Source organism: Mustela erminea, chromosome 1 (genome assembly GCF_009829155.1).
Source record: "Mustela erminea isolate mMusErm1 chromosome 1, mMusErm1.Pri, whole genome shotgun sequence".
In the NCBI taxonomy this organism is placed as follows: Eukaryota; Metazoa; Chordata; class Mammalia; order Carnivora; family Mustelidae; genus Mustela; species Mustela erminea.
The window spans coordinates 160,831,848-160,847,793 of record NC_045614.1 but is presented as its reverse complement, the minus strand read 5'-3'; positions in this window follow the sequence as shown (position 1 = coordinate 160,847,793).

The following is a 15,946-nucleotide window of genomic DNA, read 5'->3' as shown; positions in this document are numbered from 1 at the left end:
CAGTTCTTCAACACCTATTTAACCAGTTCCTTATGTTAAATTCTCTCTGGTGAAATAGGTAGTTTGAATCTGTCTTATTAATGGATTCTGACTATTATGATACTTAGAACAAGAAGTATTCCTGGAAAATAGCCCCTCAAATGGAACAAGGTTGGTTTGGCCATGTCCCTTAGCCTTTGAACTCAGTAGCTCCTTATCAAGAGGAAAGGGGACATGATAAATCCATGCTGTACTGTACTGTCATGCTTAATTACCAGAGGCTGATTGTGATGAAATGCCTTCTGAAGCCCCAAGAGCACTAGATGACTATTATGGTAGCAATGATGCTTCTGAGTGCCCTGGAGAGCCTACCAAAAAATGACAAGCTCAGATCTTTAACTCTTTGTTCAAGTCATAGAGAATCAGAGAGCTTCTGTGATGGCCCTGAAGGAATCACTTATTTCTTATAACTGCAGGGCTGAACTTGACCCCAAATTTACTTTTTTAAAAATATTTTATTTATTTATTTGACAGAGAGAGAGAGAGAGATCACAAGTAGGCAGAGAGGCAGGCAGAGAGAGAGAGGAGGGGAAGCAGGCTCCCCACCAAGCAGGGAGCCCGATATGGGGCTCGAACCCAGGACACTGAGATCATGACCTGGGCCGAAGGCAGAGGCTTAACCCACTGAGCCACCCAGGTGCCCCCCAAATTTACTTTTGTTGGTTGAATAATTCCAAAGTAAATTGAATTTATTGACTCTTAAGTCTCATATATATGAATTAGGACATTGATTGGCAAGAAGGACTCTTCAGACTTGGAATAGGAATTATCCAAGCTGAGGAAGCTTGTGTGAAGAACCTATAAAAACCTCAAGACCCATCCCAACCACTTCCCATCACCCCTAGAGCTATACCTTAAGTAGGATCTCATTTTACTCCAAGAGACAAATATAAAGTTTGACATGGAAAGAGATAGTTTATACTCCAAAATATTTGCAAAGTGTTGCTAATTTTTGGTGACAGAAACAGAAGTAATAGTGGATTTTAAGGTTATTAAACTAAAGCAGATGGAATATGAAACACTGGATTGGACCAAATGTGTCAATATGAGTCTCATCATACAAGTTGCTAGAGATTTTTGCAGTTAGAACTATGTCTGACAATTTTCTTTGTTGATTGAAACTTGAACTTGGCTATATGGTTTATATTCAATAAAGGCAAGATGTCCAATTTCCTGGCATGATGTAGAAGGAGGAATCCAAATTCTTAGGGAGGTTGGAATAATGGAATGGATATATAATCTGTGATCTTTATACTCATCCACCCACTCACCCCCAACTATGTCCTCTTAAAAGTCACTCCCTGCACTGAGGCACTGGGAAATACATTAATGAGGTACTACCAGTATCCTCACAAAGCTCTGTAATGGCTGTATTCTGTAGGCTTGGGCAATGATAGGAAGATACCACACTTGAAAGCTGCTCCCAGAATAATGAAGGCCACATGATACCAATTAATTATAAGAGACAAGATTGATGCATTTACTATAACAGACAACAGGAAGAAAATAGTAATCAAATTGTTTTTGACTAGCAGGGATCTTAAGTAGTAGCTAACTGATGATAGAGTCTGTGGAAATTCAATAGATTACAGCCCAATGAAATATTGCTTCATCTGTATAGCAGGGGCCAGAAACCTCATTTGAGCACCAAAATGGAGAGACATGACTTCTTATTCAATTTACAGACTTAAACAAGTTCAACAACATAGATTCCCTTGGTAGACAAGGAAGCCAGTAAAAAGATGTTCATTGCTGTTATTTACAGTAACAAAACTTTGGAAACATTTAAATGTCCAAATTTCAGTTACCTATTGCTATTTAACAATCAAGATCTTAGTGACAGGTCGTTGGACTGGATCTAGAAGACCCAAGATGGCCTTACAATTTTGGCCCTCTCTCTGGCATGGCTCAAATGGATGAGAATGAGAAGGGATGTCTGGGTCTCTCTCCTTTCAGGGCATGAGCTGGGCTCACACATGTTGTCTGGGACCTTGGTTCTCTTCCATATGACTTTGTCTCATGTGGCATCTCATCCTCTAGGACCTATCTCTCTATCTAGACTCTCTTCAGTAGGATAATCTGCACTTCTTTATATGGCAGCTGGATCCACCATGAGCAAAAGCAGATGCTACCAGGCTTTGTTTTGTCTGGGCTCAGAAGTTCCTGAATGCCACTTCCATCACATTCTATTGGCCAGAACAAGTCATAAGAGCAGTCAGATTCAAAGAATGGGCAAACAGACTCCAGCTCTTATTGGAAAAAGCAGTGAAGACACATTGCAACGAGGCATGGACACATGGAGACATCAGTCATTCTTTGGAGGCCCTTTTTAATAACATACTACAGTCTAATAAGAAGCATTTCTTTAAAAAAAAAAAAAAATAATGGTAGGGGCGCCTGGGTGGCTCAGTGGGTTAAAGCCTCTGCCTTTGGCTCAGGTCGTGATCCCAGAGTCCTGGGATTGAGCCCCACATCGGGCTCTCTGCTTGGAGGAGAGCCTGCTTCCCCTGCTCTCTCTCTGCCTGCCTCTCTGCCTATTTGTGATCTCTGTCCGTCAAATAAATAAATACAGTCTTTAAAAAAAAAAAAAATGGTAATGTTCTGGTCCAAGATGGCGATGTAGAAAGACCCTGAACTTGCCTCCTTTACAGAGCACACCAAATTACACCTATTCATAGAGTAATTCCTCCTGAAGAAGAACTTAGGGCCTGCTGAACAGCTTTTGCACAACAAAAGATAGAGATAATGGCAAAAGAGAATAGCAAGAGTGACAGACACTGGTAACAAAGGAAATCCCAACAAAGGGAACTCCACCCCAAACACTGCAAACTGCCTTGGAGAGGGATAGTACTGACGACAGGTGAATCTGTCCATGGGCACAGAAAAAAAAGCCTTGGATTGAAAGACAACTGGCATATGAAAGAGCAACCCCCCAGAATTCCAGTGGTAGGGCAAGCTGCAAGAGCACTCTCTGAGTCAGAGGGAGGATCTGGAGAACAACAAGGTTTATTTCTCTCCTCCACGTTGAAATCACAGAATTGAGCGGGGTCCAGACAGTATAGCCAACTTGCCACTTCAGCAAGAGCCAGGTCCTTTAACCCACACCAGCTGCAGTCATGCTGGGGCACAGAAAAAAGCCATGGTTTAAAAGAGCAACTAGCTTTAAAGAGAGTCAAGCTTAGAACTCTACCACCTGGCAGCTGCAGAAGGAGGGGAGCTATTGGAACAGTCTCTGGGTGGAAGGGGCTGGCGGACACAGTCTACACTCCACCTCCATCTTACTAATGTGAAGAATGTGAAGGGATGGAAAAACATTACCATGTAATGGAAGCAAAAGAAAAAAAGATGGATGGAACAAAACAGACTTTAAAACAAGGACTGTAACAAAAGCCAAAGGAAGGCATTACATAATGATAAAGGGATGGATCCACCAAGAGGATGTAGCAGTTGTAAATATCAACACACCCAACACTGGAGCACCTAATACATACAGCACATATTAGTGGACATAAAGAGAGAAATTGATGGTAATACAATCATAGAATGTATGATTTAACATCCCACTTATATCAATAGATAGATCATAGGCAGATAATTAATAAGGAAACAGTGTCTTTGATTAACACATTAGACCAGATGACAAAACAGATACATAGAACATTCCATCCAAAACAACAAAAGAAACATTTTTTTTTCAAGTACAAATGGAACAGTCTCCAGAACAGATCACATGTTAGGCCACAAAACAAGATTTAATATTGAAATCATACCATGCATATTTTCCAACCACAATGGTATGAAACTAGAAATCAATCTCAAGAAAAAAAAAAAAAAAACTAGAAAAAACACAAATTTGTGGAGGCACAACAACATGGTACTAAACAACCAATGAATCAATGAAGTAATCAAAGAAGAAATTTAAGAATACATGGAGACAAATGATAATGAAAACACAACGGTCCAAGAATCTTTGGGACATAGTGAAAGCAGTTTTAGGAGGGAAATATATACCATTACAGGCCAACCTCAAAAAACAAAAGAAAGTTCGAATAAACAATTTAAAATTACACCTAAAGGAACTAGAAAAAGAAAGACAAAGTCCAAGGTGTTTAGAAGGAAGAAGATAAAGATCAGAGCAGAAATAAATGACATAGAGACTAAAAAACAAAACAAAACAAAAACAATGAAACCAAGAGATGTTCTCTGAAAAGATCAACAAAATTGATAAACCTTTACCCAGACTCATCAAGAGAAAAAGAGAAAGGACCCAAATAAATAAAATAAGAAATGAAAGAGGAGTAACAAGCGACACCACAAGAAATACAAAGGATTATAAGAGAATACTACAAAAACGAATATACCAATGAATTGGACAACCTAAAAGAAATGATTAAATTCCTAGAAACACAATCTTCCAAAACTGAATCAGGAAGAAATAGAAAATTTAAACAGACCAACTACTAGTATCAAAATTTAATTGGCATTAAAAAAAAATACTACCAAAAAAACAAAAGTCCAAAACCAGGTAAACTCACAGGTGAATTCTAAGAAACATTTTTTTTAATATTTTATTTATTTGACAGAGAGAGATCACAAGTAGGCAGAGAGGCAGGCAGAGAGAGAGGGAGAAGCAGGCTCCCTGCTGAGCAGAGAGCCCGATGCAGGGCTCAATCCCAGGACCCTGAGATCATGACCTGAGCCGAAGGCAGAGGCTTAACCCATTGAGCCACCCAGGTGCCCCCTAAGAAACATTTAAAGGAAAGTTAATACCTACTCTCTTCAAATTATTCCAAAAAATAGAAGAGAAAGGAAAATTTTCACATACATTCTATAAGGCCAGCAGTACACTGATACTAAAACCAGATAAAACACCACAAAAAAAGAGAAACTTACAGACCAGTATCCCTGATGAACATAGATGCAAAGACCTCAACAAAATATTAACAAACTACATTCAACAATACATTAAAAAGGTAATTTGCCATGATCAAGTGGGCTTTATTCCAGGGATGCAAAGGTGATTCAGTATTCACAAATCAATCAATGTGTTACACATCAACAGAACAAAGGATAAAAGTCATATGATCATTTCAACAGATGCAGAAAAAGCATTTGATAAAATTCAATGCTCATTCATGACTTTTAAAAACTCTCAATAAAGTGGGTTTAGAGGAACATACCTCAACATAATAAAGGCCATATATGAAAAATGCATAGCTAACATCAGACTCAGTGGTGAAAAACTGAGATTTTCCTCAAAGATCAAGAGCAAGACAAGGATGTCCACTCTTATCACTTTCATTCGACATGATTCTGGAAGTCCAAGCCACAACAATCAGACAAGAAAACAAAATGGGGCATCCATATTGGTAAAGAAAAAGTTAAAACTGTCACTATTTGCAGATGACATGCAGATACATAGAAAACCTTAAGGCCTTCACCAAACAAACAAACAAACAAATAAAAACCTACTATAAGTAATAAATGAATTCAATAAATTTGTAGGATACAAAATTAATACCCAGAATTGGTAGCATTTCTAAACAATAATAACAAAGTAGTGGAAAGAGAAATTAAGAAAACAATCCCATTTACAGTCTCACCACAGGAATTAAATACCTAGGAATAAACTTAAGGAAGTAAAAGACCTGTACTATGAAAACTATAAAATATTGATTGAAGAACTTGAAGACAACACAAACAAATGGAAAGATATTCCATGAATTAGAAAAACAAATATTGTTAAAATGCCCATACTATCCAAAGCAATCCACAGATTCAAAATAGCAACAGCATTTTTTACAGAACTAGAACAAATAATACTAATATTTATATGGAACCACACAAGGCTCCCAAAGAGCCAAAACAAACTTGAGAAAGAAAAGCAAAGCTGTAGTTATCACAATTCCAGATTTCAAGATATATTACAAACCAGTTATAATCAGAACAGTGTAGTGCTGGCACAAAAATAGACACATGGATCAGTAGAACAGAACAGGGAGCCCAGAAATAAGTACATGTTTATGTAGCCAATTAATCTAGGACCCAAAAAAAAAAAAAAAATCAAGACTATGCCATGGGGAAAAAGCAGTCTCTTCAATAAATGGTGCTGGGAAAACTGGGCAGCTACCTGTAAAATAATGAAATCTAGACCATTTTTCTAATACCATACACAAAAGTAAACTCAAAGTGGATTAAAGACCTCAGTGTGAGACCTGAAACCATAAAAACCGTAGTCAAGAACACAGGCCATTATTTCTCTTCAGCCATAGAAACATTTTTCTACATGTGTCTCCTGGGACAAGGGAAATAAAAGCAAAAAATGAACTATTGGGACTACATCAAAATAAAATGCTTTTGCACATCAGAGGGAACCATCAACAAAACAAAAAGTCAACCTACTGAACAGGAGAAGATATTCACAAATAACATATTTGATAAGGAGATAGTATCCAAAAAATATAAAGAACTTATACGACATCAAAAAAAAAAAAAAAACCCCATCCAATTAAAAAAAAATTGGTGGGGGACCTGAATAGACATTTCTGCAAAGAAGACATACCAATGGCCAACAGACACATGAAAAGGTGCTCAACATCACTCATCAGGGAAATGCAAATCAAAACCACAATGGACTATCACCCTAGACTTGTTAGAATGACTAAAATCAAAAAGACAAAAAAATAAAAAGTGTTGACAAAGGTATGGAGAAAGGATGTGCACTGTTGGTGGGAATGGGTACATTGGTGCAGCCACTGTGGAAAACAGTATGGAAGTTCCTCAAAAAATTAAAGATAGAAATACCATATGATATATTCCACTACTGGGAATTTATCCAAGGAAAACAAAAACACTAATTCAAAAGACATGCACCCCTATATTTATTGCAGATTTATTTATAGCAGCCAGTTTAAGGGACCAACTCAAGGGTCTATTGGTAGTTGAAAGGATAATGAAGATGTGATATATAAATATATATATAGGCACACACAATATACATATACACATACATACTAGAATATTACATAGCCTTTAAAAAGGAGGAGATTGTGCCATTTGCAACAACATGAATGAACCTAGGGGGAATTATGCTAAGTAAAATAAGGCAGACTAAGAAAGACAAATACCATATGATTTCACTCGTGTGGACTTTAAAAAAACAAATGAGTAAATGAAAAGCCAAATCAGACAAATGAGTAAATGAAAAGCCAAATCAGACCAAATACAGAGAACAAACTGATGGTTGCCAGAGCGGGGAAGGAGGTAGGGAATGGGCAGAATGGGTGAAGGGCAGTGGAAGATGCAGGCTTCCAGTTAATGGAATGAATAAGTCACAGGAATAAAAGGTAGAACCTAGGAAATATAGTCAATGATATTTTAATAGTGTTGTATGGTGACCATCAATCAAAATGCTATATTTGTGGTGAGCATAACATAGACAAATGTTGAATCACTATGTCATACACCTGAAACTAATGTAACACCGTGTGTCAACTATATTCAAATTTCAAAAATTAGTAAAAATAAAATAAATTACAATTTTAAATTTCAGAAAATGAAAAATTATCATAAGATGAAAAACAGGGTAGGCAAAACTGCTGTAACAAACAGATCCAAAAATACTATGCTTCAAACACAAAAGATGTTTATTCTCATCCACAATGTATTCAATACATGATTATTGAGAATTTTAGGCTCCTTCCTCCCTTTGACTTTGAATTCCCCTAGGGCCTTATCATCTGCATCTTGCTTTAAGAAGGGGGAATAGATAACATATAGGAAACACACCGTCAACTTGAAAGCATTTGCTCAGGAATGGCACATACCACACTGACTCATATTCCATTGGCTGCACCTAACTGCAAGAGAGCCCTGGAAATGTAGTCCAGTGCATGACCAAGTAGAAGGAAATGGGTTTTGGTGAACAGCTAAAAGTCTGCACCACAATCGTTTTTTAAAGATGTGTAATGACATGGGGAAATGCCCACATTATATTAAGCGAATAAAAGTGATTATAAAACTTTCTACAGAATATGATTCTAAACTGGGAAAGAGGCAAAAAAAGATGGTATCTGGAGTGAAAATGATGCCAGGATGTTAATAATAGTCATTTCTGACTGGTGAGAATACAGAAGTTTCATTTTCTCTTCTTTTTACTTTCAGAAGTGTGTCCAATGAGCCCAAATGACCTCAATAACATGATAAATAATATTTTTAAACATTAAACTATCTAAATTGCAAATACAAAGCACTCTTAGCAAGGAACACTGCTGACAAGTCAATCTTCTATCTCAACTCTTAGAACCTCATAGAAATGTAAAGAAAAAAATGTTATTGATAGCATTATTTTTGCCACTCCATTTTCTGAGGTATTGAGAGGCCAACGCAATTTTAATACAGAAATCTTTAATTTAGAAGAGTCATTTCTAAGTCCATTGTTTGCATGCATTCCCCATAAAATTATTATAAAGGGTAATGATTAGAATCCAGACCCAGCTCTACAAAGGTACTTGACTGCAACATACATGCCGTCCCTGCCGTTGGTTCTATAGAGCCCAACTATGAATCCCAGGACTCTTAGAGGAAAGTGCTTTCCACAGTCAGGATGGTAGCAGGAGCACATCTTTCCTCAGCTTGTGTTGCCCCTCCCCCCACTGGAAGCCCCAGTAGGCAGAGTGGCAGCTTGTACCCTGCCATAGCCCCAGAACCAGTTTTCCCACTGGAAAAGCAGGAGCTGGCACTCTCTTGTCAGTGAGCCCCTGATGTAGTTGGAGGGAGGAAGTGTTGCAAAGCTAATTTCTAGGCCTGGCCCGGTCATATGAGACCCAGGATTCTGAGGCAGACGTAGAGTAGGATGATGACGAGAATTCTAAGGACCCCTGGAATGTAGAAGAGATGCTTTTCCATTCACTTTTACTTCTTCGAAGTAGGGATCTTGAATACCCTAGTTCCTTTCCATCCCAAGTCCTCTGTCATCCCAGCTACCTTATTGTCCTCATCTCCAGTGATCTTCACGTTCAGTTCACTTCAGTCATTCATTCAGGAGTCATGTCCTTAATCTTACTGTCATCCACAATTGTTCCATCTCTGCAATCATAAATTCAGACACTTCTGTTTGTCACATCAGCTTCCCGTCTTTTCAACTTTCTTAATCTAGTTACTCCTTATAAATCTGATCTTACACATCCCTGAAGCACCAGTCCTTAGCTCTTTTCTCTCTCCCCTTCACCCTGATTTGTATACAGCTTGGGTCCTCCCAGTCTGTGTCAATGTTCCCAACTCCCTCACCTCATTATATTTCAATTGCATTTGCCTGCCAAATACCTATTCCTATATCAATTCCGTTCTCTGAGTTTTCTGTGATTGCAGGTAAAAACAAGTGCTTGGACAAGAACTCTCTCAACTTCCTAATGCCAAACCTATAAACCTACTTGTCTTCCCCACCCATCCCATCTTCTAGTCCTCCAGTTACATTGGACAAGGCAATCCTCCCCTCACCTAAGACAGGTCCCCTGTCTGTGTTCCATGTCTCAAAACTTTCTGCCTTCTTATACACTTTAGGCAACAGATGAACCCACTACTCTTAAACATCAACAATATGCCCTTCTCTATTGGCTCTTTCTCATCAGCATTTAAACTTAAACAAGTCTTCCATCTTGGAAAGAACAAACTCCTCCCTCCACTTCAGGGCGTTTATACTGGTTGTCCACTCACTCCTTCCTTTCACAATGAAAGGAGGGAGAAATTAATTCCATGGTCAAACTCCTTGAAAGTCTAACTCCTTCTTTACCAGGTACTCAGTCTTCAACCCACGACAGCTTGGTTTCTAACTTCCTGCTAACTATTTTATCAGTGTGTATGTCAGAAGGAAGTGGAATCCACTCCAGATGGTCCAAAAGAAGAGGCTACTTACAGAGATTAGGCAACAACCATGTAATGGCGATGTGCCCAGAGAGTAGGGACAGTGGTAAGCCATTATCATTCCTGGGGCTGAAGAGACAGAACAGGAAGTAGAACAATAAGAACTAGAACCAGGGAGAACAGGACACTGCTGGGAACTGAGGTTAAGGTGGAGTGCACCTACTTCCTGAGACCAGACAGGAAACGGGGAGAGAATGGGGGAAAATATCTTGCCCTCTCTGCTTTCTGATCTGCCATTGGCCAAACCCCATTGGAAACCAGAGAGTAAAGGAGCTCAAGTGATAAAGTCTACAGGGTTCAGCCTCTGGGATACAGACAAGGGGAGAGAAGGGTAAATAAACAGAATAACCTGAACATTCACACAGCTTCTTTTTCAAAATATCCAGTGTCTTGCTTGGACACTGTCAACTACTGCCTACTTGAAATAATTTCTTTCGGCGACATCTGACATTCCAATCTGCTATTTTTCTTCTCACTTGGGATGCTCCCACTCAGTGTCCTTTACCAGTCTCTTTCCCTCTGCGCTTTCCTTGGATATGGTGTTCTCTACCTGCTCCCATGGCTACATCCGGAAGATGAAAATACAAATCCCCATTTGCAGCTCAGATTTTTCTCCTGAGCTTCAGGCTTCAGAGAAGGTAACTAGAGCATGTATATCTGTATTTTACCCCTGATGATGCCAAAGCATTTCATATTCAACAACACGCCCCAAACTGAACTCACCCCCTACCTTCCTCCCTGAAACCTTGCACCTCCTCCTGTGTTTGACTGAATAACATTTCTCTCCATATGGTTATCTCAGCCAAGCCATTCTCTTTGCTGCTGATAGAATTACTTTTCTAAAATTAAAAATATGATCATTTTACTCCTTTGCTATCAATGGCATATTAATTCCACTATAAAGCCTGAAACTCATCACGTGATATAAAACTATGTATCAAAGATGGCTAGCTATACAAGATCTATGTTCTCCTCTTATTCCTGGATGTACAGCTGACCTGCTCTTCCCAGCCTCTCTGGAATTCAGGGTGACCATGTCACTGAGTTTCAAATGATGGATGCCATCCCCAGACTAGTGTCTTTAAGAAATAACTATGCCTCTGGGACGCCTGGGTGGCTCAGTTGGTTAAGCGGCTGCCTTCAGCTCAGGTCATGATCCCAGCGTCCTGGGATCGAGTCCCACATCAGGCTCCTTGCTCAGCAGGGAGCCTGCTTCTCCCTCTGCCTCTGCCTGCCATTCTGCCTGTGCTCACTCTCTCTCCCTCTCTCTCTCTGACAAATAATAAAAATCTTAAAAAAAAAAAAAAAAAAGGAAAGAAATAACTATGCCTCTTCCACATTCTCTCTTTCCTGTTCAGTAGTTAGGATGATGCCCTAGAGGACGGCAGACCCACAAGGCGAAGTTGTTGCCTGAAGGGAAGTCATTGTACACCAGAAACAATTGCCATTGGTCAAACCCCATGGGAAGCCAGAGAATAAAGGAGCTCAAGTGATAAAGTCTACAGGGTTCAGCCTTATTGTCCTCACCTCCAGTGACTGTCTAGCACTGTTAGGTAAGCTAGGAATATATTTCTATCAAATATTAAAATGAAGGGGCGCCTGAGTGGCTCAGTCAGCTAAGCATCCAACTCTTGATCTCAGCTCAAGTCATGCATGATTGCAGGGTCATGAGATTGAGCTCCGTGTCAGACTGCCCACTCAGCATCCAGTCTCCTTGAGATTCTCTCTCTGCCCCTCCCCCGCCCCACTCATGTTCTCTCTAAATAAATAAATAAAATCTTAAAAAATTTTTTGGAGTGAAAAGAAGTTGAGTAAGTAGCCCAAGGTCACATGATCGAGTATATTCAATGGAGCCCACATTCGAATCTAGACTGCCTTAAACCAGAAGGCAGGTTATTGACCTCTGTGGGTGTATGGTTTTCTTTCTACACTAAGAATTTCTGTTCCATTGCTTATTTGGCTATCTCCATCTAGTAAATGCTCTTTCAGACGAAGGATCAGGTATGCTTATTTAACTGTTGCCTTCTGGTATCTGGCAGAGTATCCAGCATATGCTAAGTGCACGCTAAATATCAAATGAGTAGCACTGGTGACTTACAGAAAAGATACGGACAGAAAGATGGGATAAAATGGCAACTTCCTCTCTTGTTTTACTGTTTTTGGTCAGGAGAGAGAAGAGTATTTTGAGGAGGAAAGCAGACATCTCTTTGTAAAGGACAGAAGTCGATCAAGAACTGACAGTATCTGAAGTCACCTGAATGGGTGGTGAAAGTTTATCTCCATGGAATTCACTAGCAGTCCATAATTTATTTTCTAAGGAAAATTATTGCTTTCAAAGAAGTTTCCAAATTTATGCCATGTGGCATAATTTTATGTCCAAATCCTATTCATCCCTTAATTCCCAGTTCAGGCACCCCTCATTTTGCCTGCTCCAAAGGTTGGCATTAATCTCTTCCAATTCTGAACTTCCATGTCACTTCATCTCTGCCTCTCTCATGATATTGACCACAGTTGGTCTTGTTCTTGAGACACTGGTACTCAGTTCTGGAAGCACCTCCAGGCAGAAGGTGCATATCCTCCATCCTGCTGGCACATGGGTGCTCAGCTGAATATATTGCTGAATATATACTGAGTTAATTCATAAGTAAATAAGCCTTCCCATAGAACCAAATACTAGCCTGGCATGAAGAGTTTCTTCATTCAAAACAAAAACAAAAGCAAAATACATAATAGCTCTGGACGTCACTGGAACACATTTGAAAGGTCAGCCATACACTTATATGCATAATATGTTAATATCCCACACACAAGACTCCAAAAATTTTGCTGATTCTAAAATGTATTCTGCCCTAGATTTAAATGTGAAGTGCATGCTTCTACTGTCTATACTTTTTGAGAATTTTGGCATTTTTAGGACTTAAAAAAAAAAAGGCGTGGTCTCCTTCAAAATGTAATTTGTAGGGGCGACTGGGTGACTCAGTTGGTTAAGCATCCAACTCTTGATCTCAACTCACGTCTGCATCTGAGGGTCCTGAGTTCAAGCCTGGAGCTGGGCTCCATGCTGGATGCTGGGCAGGGAGCCTACTTAGAAATAAACAAAGTGCAATTTGCATGCAGAAGTCTTAAAAAGACAGCCTCTAGCTTGCATTGAGGGACTCTCAGAAGGTATAAAACTAACATGATTCATTTGAATTCTGGAAGTGAGTTTTGGTTTGGGTTTTGATCTGAACATACAGGTATAAATCCCAGTTTATCATCTGGAGTGTGTAAGAATTAGTTTTTCTCATTCAAATGCTGGTTTTCATTTTTTAAAAATGTTTGAAGATTACTCCTTACAAGATTCTTATAACTGTCTCAAGATACATGAAATAATGGTTGAAGGGGAAAAAAAGAATTTAGATAGCAAAATGAGAAACAAGTTCTTAGCAAACAGACGTAAAGGAGGGTAGAATTGAAGTCCCATTACTGAGAAAGCAGACTGTCATAGAGAAACCTTTCAAACTCCATTTATTTAATATAGCTTTTTATTGTGACATGTAGATTCACATTTTAGTTTAACTTAACAGCTTTAGGTATAATTGTTCCTGGTGGACCTGGGCATGGACACTTTAGTAGTGTTTGCTCAAGAACAGTCTTTACCGCTAGTTCAGTCCCCACCTTTTCCACCAGAGGGCAGCAAAAGGCCATATCCAGATTACTCTCTCTAGCTCATTCTGGCTTCACTTAGAAGCCAAGCAGAGGAACTTATCCACATTCCATTCATCCAAGGGAAACCTATCTCCACAACCTCAGACGGAATGGAGACAAATCATCTTATCCCTGGCGTGGAGATTCAGATAATCAAGGAAACATCTCACAGGGAAAGGAGATGCATGTGATTTCAAGGTGTGGTTCCTGAAGAGTGACCCGAAGGCCTTGCTTTGGCTGCGTGGGGGGGAGGGGGGGGCATAAACTAAGTTTATTTTCAAGGACCAGAGGCATCTGATCCTGGAAATGGCTAGACTTAAAAAACAAGTTGGTAGTCAGATAATTGGATGTATGTTTTTCCTACATGAAAGACTAAATGCCCAAGAACTGGCCTAGGAATCATTATTACTATTTTTTGACAGCCTTGAGGCAAAATTTCCAAGTCAGATTTATAACGTGCGTAGGGATTTGGTTGCTTGTTTTGCTTTCTTCTCTCTTGCCAGTTACCTCCTGAGAACTGGGCATGGGTCAGTAGGATCCTTCGGTTGTGGCTGCTAGCAAGTCTGTGCCTGATTTGGCAGGTTTCTGAGAAAGTACCAGGGCCTCTAATGGAACATAACACCCTCGTGCTCTGCCAGGGGACTGAGCCAAACCACATTTCAATGTCTGCTCCTCACCCAGGCTCTGAGCAGCGGCCATCTTTCCTGCGTAAGAAGTCATTACTGGAATCTTCCATGTGTTTGCTTTTGCAACTAAACTAGTCAAGAAAATGTTTTTTGGTTTTTGGTTTTTGTTTTTTTTAATTAAGGTTCACTTAGAAAGGAGATAGTCTTTGTACACCCAGCATTTTTAAGAGACTCACCATCTGTGCGCCCAGATATACTCACAAACACACATACACACATGCACACAGCCAAGAAACAAAAAGTGCCCAGGACAGTCATCCTCCTAAAAGCTTTTCTTTTTGCACCAGTATATATCACTATGTATTCTCATAAAATCTGCTGTGAGAGATGCCACATAGCAAGAATTTTGAAAACATGACCAGGGCAATACGCAAATGTATTCAAATAGTAACAGGAAGCTAAAGTGTGACAAAGCCAACACATGGAGTCCCATCTAACTCAGGTTCTACTCTGGGATAAAAATTAAGGATATTAAAATTAGTATTAAAACTCTACCCTCTTAAGCATGTAAGCATCATGAAAACAGGAATGAACCTTTTGTTTTAATAAGAAATGACTCAGTTCCTTCTTCTTACTAAGTATTTCTTACTTAGTTCCTTTTTCTTACTAAATGGGCTCAATTAGTATCTGTCAAATGAAGAAAATGCTTCCGAAATCTCCCACATCAGAGGCCAGTATCTCTGAGTAAACCCTCTCCAGGCAGCCTTTTCTCCACCTCCAGCATTAAAGACTAGGATTTCTTCAGTAGAACCTTGGGTGAGGTAGTTGTCTTGGGTCAAGGGCCCATGTGAGGTACATCTTCACCAGCAATAATATTCAGAGAGGCAGGCTGCCCCTGAGAAGTGTGTGCACACAGATACTGACTGAATAAAATAGAAGACTGCCTTCTCATTTTCTCCCTGGGATAGGATTGCCAGATTTAGCAAATAAAAATACAGGGTGCTGGGGTGCCTGGGTGGCTCAGTGGGTTAAAGCCTCTGCCTTCGGCTCAGGTCGTGATCCCAGGGTCCTGGGATTGAGCCCCCAATCCGGCTCTCTGGTCGGCAGGAAGCCTGCCTCCCCCTCTCTCTGTGGCTTCCTCTCTGCCTACTTGTGATTTCTGTCTGTCAAATAAAAAAAACAAAAACAAAAAACAGGTGCTCAGTTAAATTTGAATTTCAGATAAATGAATTTATCAGGGGACACATCGATACTATAATAATATCCATTATTTATCTGAAATTAAAAATAACCAAGCATTCTGTATTTTACCTGGCAGCCCTACCCTGGAGCATGCACTTTCAGAGCAGAAGGGTGAGGGAACTGTCTGACTCTATATTTGTGATCTTTCTTCCTTTCTGGGCATGTAGGTTGTATCCTTTTAACTTCAATGAATGAAAGCCATCATAGTGGGGTGGTAACAGTAGATAAAATTTAATCGCCTGAAGTATGCCGTCAAAAACTCTAGTATTTGAAAATGTTCTCTGGCCTCCAAGGTTTGAGAAGCACTAGTACACAGTCTTCAGTACTCAGTCATCTTTGATCTGAATGAAGAGTCTGCCTGCCCTTAACCTTCTGGGGTCCCCCATATTTTGGGAAATACTTTCTGGGCAGATACCTGATTTTAGAAGGTT